Source organism: Cupressus sempervirens, chromosome 2, assembly GCF_028749045.1.
Source record: "Cupressus sempervirens isolate cs-2001-9-10 chromosome 2, ASM2874904v1, whole genome shotgun sequence".
NCBI classification, from domain to species: Eukaryota; Viridiplantae; Streptophyta; class Pinopsida; order Cupressales; family Cupressaceae; genus Cupressus; species Cupressus sempervirens.
Window position 1 is genome coordinate 707,467,945 of NC_143119.1, and position 7,333 is coordinate 707,475,277.

Consider the following 7,333-nt stretch of genomic DNA (forward strand, 5'->3'; position numbering starts at 1 on the left):
ATTCTGTGTTCCATAAAAAAAACACCACCTTTCTGATTGGTGCTAATTTCAGGTCGACAGCTGCACCCAAAACAACGGCTATATTTCGATATTGAATCCGAAAATCAGCTCAAAATTAGGAGACAATGAGATTTTTCAGCAATAATCATAAATATCACATCAATTTATGTGACAGCATTCAATGCAAACTAAATTTGTAGTATATTTACAATCATGCAAGACATGTGTTCAGGTTGTAAGCTTTTCCTCCAACACCTGTGATGCAATTTGAACCATCGTCTGATAAAACGCAATCAAATCCGTCAGCTGTTCAGAAGACATGGATTCCATGAATTTTAGGGCTTTTTCTTTAATGACATTTTGTTTCTTCACCCCTTTCATATAACTTGCAGCATTCCTCACAGTGGCTCCCATTTGCTTCAGCCTCTTTTCCTCTTCTCTATCCAGAGCTTTTACACTCAACCTCGCATTCAACTGTTCTCCAATACCCACCAAAAGAAAAACCATCATTATCCAATACCCACAAAAACAAAATTTTCAATTACCCACAAAAACAAAAGTTTTAGTTAAATCATATAATAATTTATCTCGAAAATTTCAATATTAGTGATAAAAGATTTCTAGAATTCATGATATCAAAGTTTCTAGATTAAATTGTGTGTAAGATTGTAATATCACGATTTCGGATGACATTTCATCCATCATCAGGATGAAGTAGCAAGATTTCAGATCACATTTTATCTATAACGATTTCAAATCACATTTTATCCATCAAAATTTCGAATCACATTTAATCCACTGAGGTTTCTAATTGCATATCAATGTTTCATCCATCAAGATTCTGGATCACATTTCATCCATCACAATTTAGGGTCACATTTCTTCCATCAAGATTTCAATCCAATCATGTGTCATCCATCAAATTAAGTATCAACATTTCAGATCACATTTCATTCAACATCAGAATATAGAGAACCGAAGAAAACATACTAAATCCTGTGATTAAAACTGAATTTTATCCCAAAAGTGCTATCATTAAAAGTTTCAATTGCCCAACAAAAAGAAAACTTTGGATTGCTCATTAAAAGAAATTTCAATTACTCAAGATCTATCGGGAATAACATTGACTCCATCAATGGAGAGGCAGTAAGATATGAGTACCTGAAGAAATACGGCCCCAGGATGCAAATCTGAGAATTCTACAGAGGGATTAAAATTGGTCTGATCTTCATATATCAGCTTTGTTATGGAATAACTCCTCACTATTCTCTTGTTCTGTTTTTCCATTTCGCAACCCACTTTCACAGCTTTACATTCTCCACTGTAGACTGCCAACTTTTTCTGATAAGCAGTCACAGCTTTCACAAATTCCTGAGAAAAAATATAGACGGCTTAAACATCACACAGTAAGGCTTGATTTCTAGACTAAAAGCTTAAAATAGTTGAAATTAACTTATTTTTCCAGGCATAACTTTCCCATTAGTATATAATGTTTAAGAGTGGTCGAAAGAGCAGACAACATTTGTAAAAGAGAGACTAAAATACATTCAGATATCAGTGAATTGGTAGAGAGTGAATTACCTCATAAGCCCTTGGGCATCCAGGGTAGTCAAAAACATTCTCTGTAGAAAATTCACCATCATGGCGCATTCTTTCAGGATGGAATTGCAGACCCATGATGAATTTTCCTTCCTCTGGATTGTATTCATTTGGGTCATAAAATGCTTCAGTTAAACCATCTGGGGCATATGCCATCGGTATGAATCTCTCTGCCAATCTCTTTATCCCCTGGAAATCAGTGAAAAATGTCAGTGGGTGGTTCAAGAAAAGAAAATTCAGTAGTATGATCCAAAACATTGATTCTAAAAATGATCACACAATCAATCTCAAAAGAAATTAAGCATTTAACATGGATTGTAGAAATCTAATAGATTTAAAGAAAACTCAGTTATGTTGTTAAATAAAAGCCATAGATTTAGATATACCTGATGATGATAGCTATTAACCATGATCTCCATATTAACTCCGAATGAATCCTCAAACCATGAATGGAGTGGAGTATCTTCTACCAATTTGATAGGGTGCCTATACCCATCATAATTATCATAACTTATGTGCTTGATATCAAAACCTGACCTTTCAGACACCTCTTTCTCAACATCCTGCAATGCAGCAGGATTTTTATTAGAATTCAATGCATAATCATAACTATTCAGCTGATCTATGGACGTGGTTATCCTTCCCACAAAATGTACTGTTGATTTTTTTGGAAATTTTAAAAAGAAAGCGAATTTTTACTGAAAATTTCAGGATGAATTCATCATGATTTTAATGATTTATAGTATATCATTGCTATGTTTTTTGCAGATCTGGAAAAAATAAATTATATTTTGTCTTTTTGGCATATTGGGTCAGGAAGACAACCCCTGCCTTGGTCTATTGTATTGGACTGAAATGAAAGCATATTAGGTTATATTGGATTACCTGATATAGGGTTCCCCCACAAGCTACATTGAGAAGCTGAGATCCTCTGCATATACCCAAATAAGGTATGTTTCTCTCTAGACAGCGCCTGGCGAGCTGCAATTCAATGGAGTCCTTTGCACTGTCAATGGCAGTGTCACTGCTGTGTAATTTCCTTATTTGGTCAAGTTCATCAAGGGATAAACCATTCTCATTCTCATAGAGGGAAGGATCCAAATCCTCCCCTTCACAAAGAAGAACTCCATGAAATGGCTCAAACCCATCTAACATCTGCTGGAGGGCTGAGATTCTTGGGACAATCACTGGAACTGCTCCATATTTGGCTATCAAATCCAAGTGGTACTCTCCTGAACAAATGACCATCAAAACTAAACTTATTATTTGAAAACCCAAAGAACCAGTGCATCAGGTCATAATCCATTTGGAAGACCTCCTTTGATACAAACATTTACCAATAATATTTTTGAAAATTCAACAATAACATTCTACAAACTTTTTGAACTTTTCATGATAAAAGCTTTATCATCATAATTTAACCAACACAGATTACCATGATTCATCACATTATACCAGCACAGACCACTATAATTATCACACGATTCCAACACCAATACAAACTGCAATGACTCACATCTTTATGACACGATACCAATTCAGGCCACCATGATTCATCACACCAGACCAATACCAACACAGACCACCATGATTCATCAAACCATACCAATACCGATACCATGACTCACATCTTCATCACAGTATACCAATACTTAACAGTTACCACCATGATTCACCACACTATTTCGGTACCAGTATGAATTGCCACGAATCGCATCTTTGTGACACTACCAACATGGACCACCATGATTTATCACAGTATACCAATACCAATATGAGCCACCATGACTCGTATTTTCTAATTTTCATCACACTACACTAATACATACCACCATGATTCATCACACTATACCAATACATACTGCCATGATTCATTAAATTATCTCAATACCAGTACGAATTGCAACAATTCGAATCTTCATGACACTATCAACATAGACCACCATGATTTTTCACACTATATCAATATTGATATGGGCCAACATGATTCATCAGACTATAACCATACTAATTCGAACCGTCATGACTCACACCATCACACTATACTAATATGAATACAAACCATCATGATACCAATATGAATACAAACCATCATGATTCATCACACTATACCAATATGAATACAAACCATCATGATTCATCACATGATACCAATATCAATACAAACCACCATGCTCCATTACACTATACCAATACAAGCCACCATAAAAAACAATCTCAAAAACAAAACAACAAAGCCTTTAAATGGTTTTCTTGACTCATGAAAACAGAAGAGAAGGGGTTTTTCACATACCTACAAAATCAACAAATTTGTTTTTACGAAGGGTTCTTCTGGAGACAATGAGAACTCTGGGGAGCATCCGCAGAGGAGTTTCCTGTGAATGCTCGGTAAGCATTTTGTTGCAAAAACAGAGATTAAAAGTTTAAAAAACCTTCTTGTCTGGTGTGGATTGTATGTTGAGATTGTGTTGACTTATAAGCAATTTCGGTTCGCCACAGCAGGTGATGGACAACTCAGCTTTGCGTAGTATTCTTCTTATCCTTTGTTTTCTCTCGCCACCAAAATTGGGGAACCGCAGCCGCCTCACATCAGCTTTTTTGACTAAATGTCTACGTGGTTGGATTGCTATACTTGTCATGTGATATTTATGACATTAATATGTCGATTTGTATGTGATATTTATATGTAATATTTATGATATTTATTGTAGTTTCGGGTAGGGTATGTATGTCTCGTTTGTAGTATACATCAGCACCTTCTACAAGGAACAACAGGTAGTTTCATATTACTATCACCATGTGTAGACCTAAAAACACACGGTCAGTCCCACAAAGAACAATGCTTAGTTTGTATTACTATCATCATATGTATAGCCAAAAAACATATCACTGGTCCCACAGGGAACATGAGTAGTTTCATATTACTATCATCATATTTCGACCCAAAAACATATGACTAGTATTGTGGTTTATAAAATGACCGTCCATTTCATGTGTATTGATTTAAGATATTTATCTTAAAACTCAATTGGATATGTTCAAATGGGTATTTTTCGTGTGATTCAAATAATTTATGATATTTATCTTAAGCTTTAATTAGAGAGTTTTAGAGTCAAGCTCAATGATCTATAAATTATGAGTAGTGATTTATAATGACTCATCTCTACTTGAATGAATTGTCCAATTAGTACAAATTACATCTAGGTGATGCTCACATGGGTGAAGCATTTAAACTTCCTAGGTGGGAAACCAATCCAAGTAGACTCCAATTCAAGCATTACTAAGTAGGTCTAGGATTTAGATAAATTACCCATCATTGACCCTTTTTAGCACTACCTAGTTGCAATGAAGTGGACCATTCATTCTTGTGAGAGATGGGTACCTAAGAAACATTAATCATGAAATAAAGGTTAATGAGTTAACTAAAAAACTATGTAGTGAATTCTAATAAAAATATTATAACTTGATACTAAGAAAAATACCTCTATTTGTGATGCAGGAGCATCGAGTGGTGTAAGGGCAATCCTGTATCACCCAAAAATATGTTTAGAGATAGTTTCTGTTTAATGTGTTTTTATTTTTGGATACTCATTTGGGTCAAATAAAGGTTCCAACTCTAACAGTTCCATTATTAGTTTTCTAGGTTAGAGTTTTTAAGCACCTTGGGATACATGTAAATGCAAAAAATGGGTTATTTTGTATTAGAGCCAAAATTATGATGAGTTAGAGGGTGTAATTTGGAGGGATGATTGTACTTGTAATTAAAGCGCTCCAGAAAAAGAATCAGGTCAAAAGACTTTATGGTTAGAAAGTTATTGTAGTTTTAAATTTTTTGGAGACCTCCTAAGAGCATTTCAAAGTCAGATTCAGGGCACTAAATAGCCTTGTACGGGGCTGAAAAATGGGGGACAAGCAAAGTTGGTCCATAGGGCTATAGAGCACTTCAAGAGCTTTCCAGAAATGTAAACAGTTCATCAATCGGAGTCTTAGTTCAAAAGTTATGCCTCTCGGAAGTTGGACTACCATTTTTGGATTCTTCTAATTTTACATTGACTTCTAACGTGACTTTTGGAACCTTCTATTTTGGCAGTGGATGCCAACTGGCATATTCTAGAATGTATTCCTAACTCTAAACGAATAGGGTCTATTTAAGAACATTTCTAGCATTGTAAAGGCAGTTCTTAGTGGAGTTAGAGAGAAGGTATTGTGTGGAGGATTTCTTTCTCCAGAATCATACTATTGTAAGCCCATAGGGCATTTTAATTGATAATAATATTTCCCTTTTCCTGTGTGTTCATTCTGGTCTTTGGTTGTGTCTCCATCAATTTGTCATCAGATGGCTTTTGATATGAGTTTATACCGCTATTGGTCAAAAAAACTTCTTTTGTAGCTTAGGTGACCTATTTATATAGAGAGGGGTTGTACTTCTTTAACCTGTTAGAGTAAATAATTAATTAATTTTTAATTATTTGTTCTATTACTTAAGCTTACTTAGGTTAATGCATGTAGTTGAGGTTAGTTGTTGACAACACGGGAGTTTGTTCCCTTTAGCATACTTATCTTTTCCAACTCTTGTGGATGTGTGCTTAGTTGTCAACCTTATCTCCTACCTCATTCCAGCTTGTTCTACAAGCTTCCATGAGGCCTTTTTATTTGGTCTCTCACTCATTGCAAATTCATTCCAATTTCATTTTCACATAGCAATTCTAATTTCCTATTGTGAAATATTCTTGTATGGTATTTGCTTCAAGCTCTTTGCTCCCTAGGTTTCTCTTCATCAAACTATTTTCATTGCAGGTGATCTTGGTGCATTATCGGAGTCAGATTCTTAACTCCTACATGGTATCAGAGCCTCCCTGCTGCTTCTTGTTCGAAGGATTTTTGAAGCCGTAATTTGGAGTCACAAACCCTAGTTTGTTTATGCAATTTTTTTCAAATCAGGGCTAGAGCAAATTTCTGGAGCATTTTTAGCCCAAACTGACACTGCCATCGGATCCGGAACACCGTTTACAACTAAGATTCATATAAAACTTTTCATTTTTGGCTTCAAGTATTTTTTTAGAAATTTTGTTTGGCCTCCCAAGTAGCCATACAAAATTTCGAAGCGAAAAAAATTTTAAAAAATCAAAATATGGGTGCCGTTGTAGCAGCGCCAAAGTGCCACCCAATGGCCACCCAACAGCCACCCGCCAACCGCCCAAACCTCGCTCCACTGGCGACTCCGACTCGTAGAACGCTTCGGCGCCACTGCAGCCGAGCTCCGCCACCGCTCCGCTAGGGAGCCACTGATGACATCGGAGCCATCGGGTTTCCCTCTCGGGTGCCACCACCACTGGCGATTTCCACTGCTTCGCTACCCTGAGGCCACTCTGGCGATGACATCATCATTCTATTGAGTGACATCATTTTCAGGCACTTTGACGTCATCATTCCGGCCGATAACGTCATTTTTTGGCAACTTTTGTTGATGTCATTTTTCATTAGGTGACATTACCTGCTCCATCTTCTCACATCATCGTTTCATCCGTTGACGTCATCTTTTCGTCGATGGTCTTCTGACGGCCATACAAGCATCAAATTTAACACAGTGCCTGTAATTTTCCAGCAAGGTGCATTTTTGGAGCAGCAATCGATTTTTTGGCTATAACTTGAGCATACAGAGGTCTTTTTCCAATCTAGAAGAAGAGTCGAAAAGCTGACTCAAAGACGAAGACATTGGTGCTAGTTTCATAAG

At 36.3% G+C, this 7,333-nt stretch overlaps 1 pseudogene across 1 annotated transcript; it reads right to left on the reverse strand.

The window, feature by feature from the left end:
- Positions 1 to 211: 211 nt before the first annotated feature.
- On the reverse strand, positions 212 to 7,102 carry LOC149575337 (putative glutamine amidotransferase GAT1_2.1; annotated as a pseudogene). Its single transcript, XR_016360280.1, has 7 exons — positions 7,094 to 7,102; positions 6,803 to 6,968; positions 2,485 to 2,831; positions 1,986 to 2,162; positions 1,582 to 1,788; positions 1,162 to 1,371; positions 212 to 474 (listed from the first exon to the last, which is right to left on the reverse strand). The product of XR_016360280.1 is annotated as a putative glutamine amidotransferase GAT1_2.1 (transcript).
- Between the last annotated feature and the right edge of the window lie 231 nt (positions 7,103 to 7,333).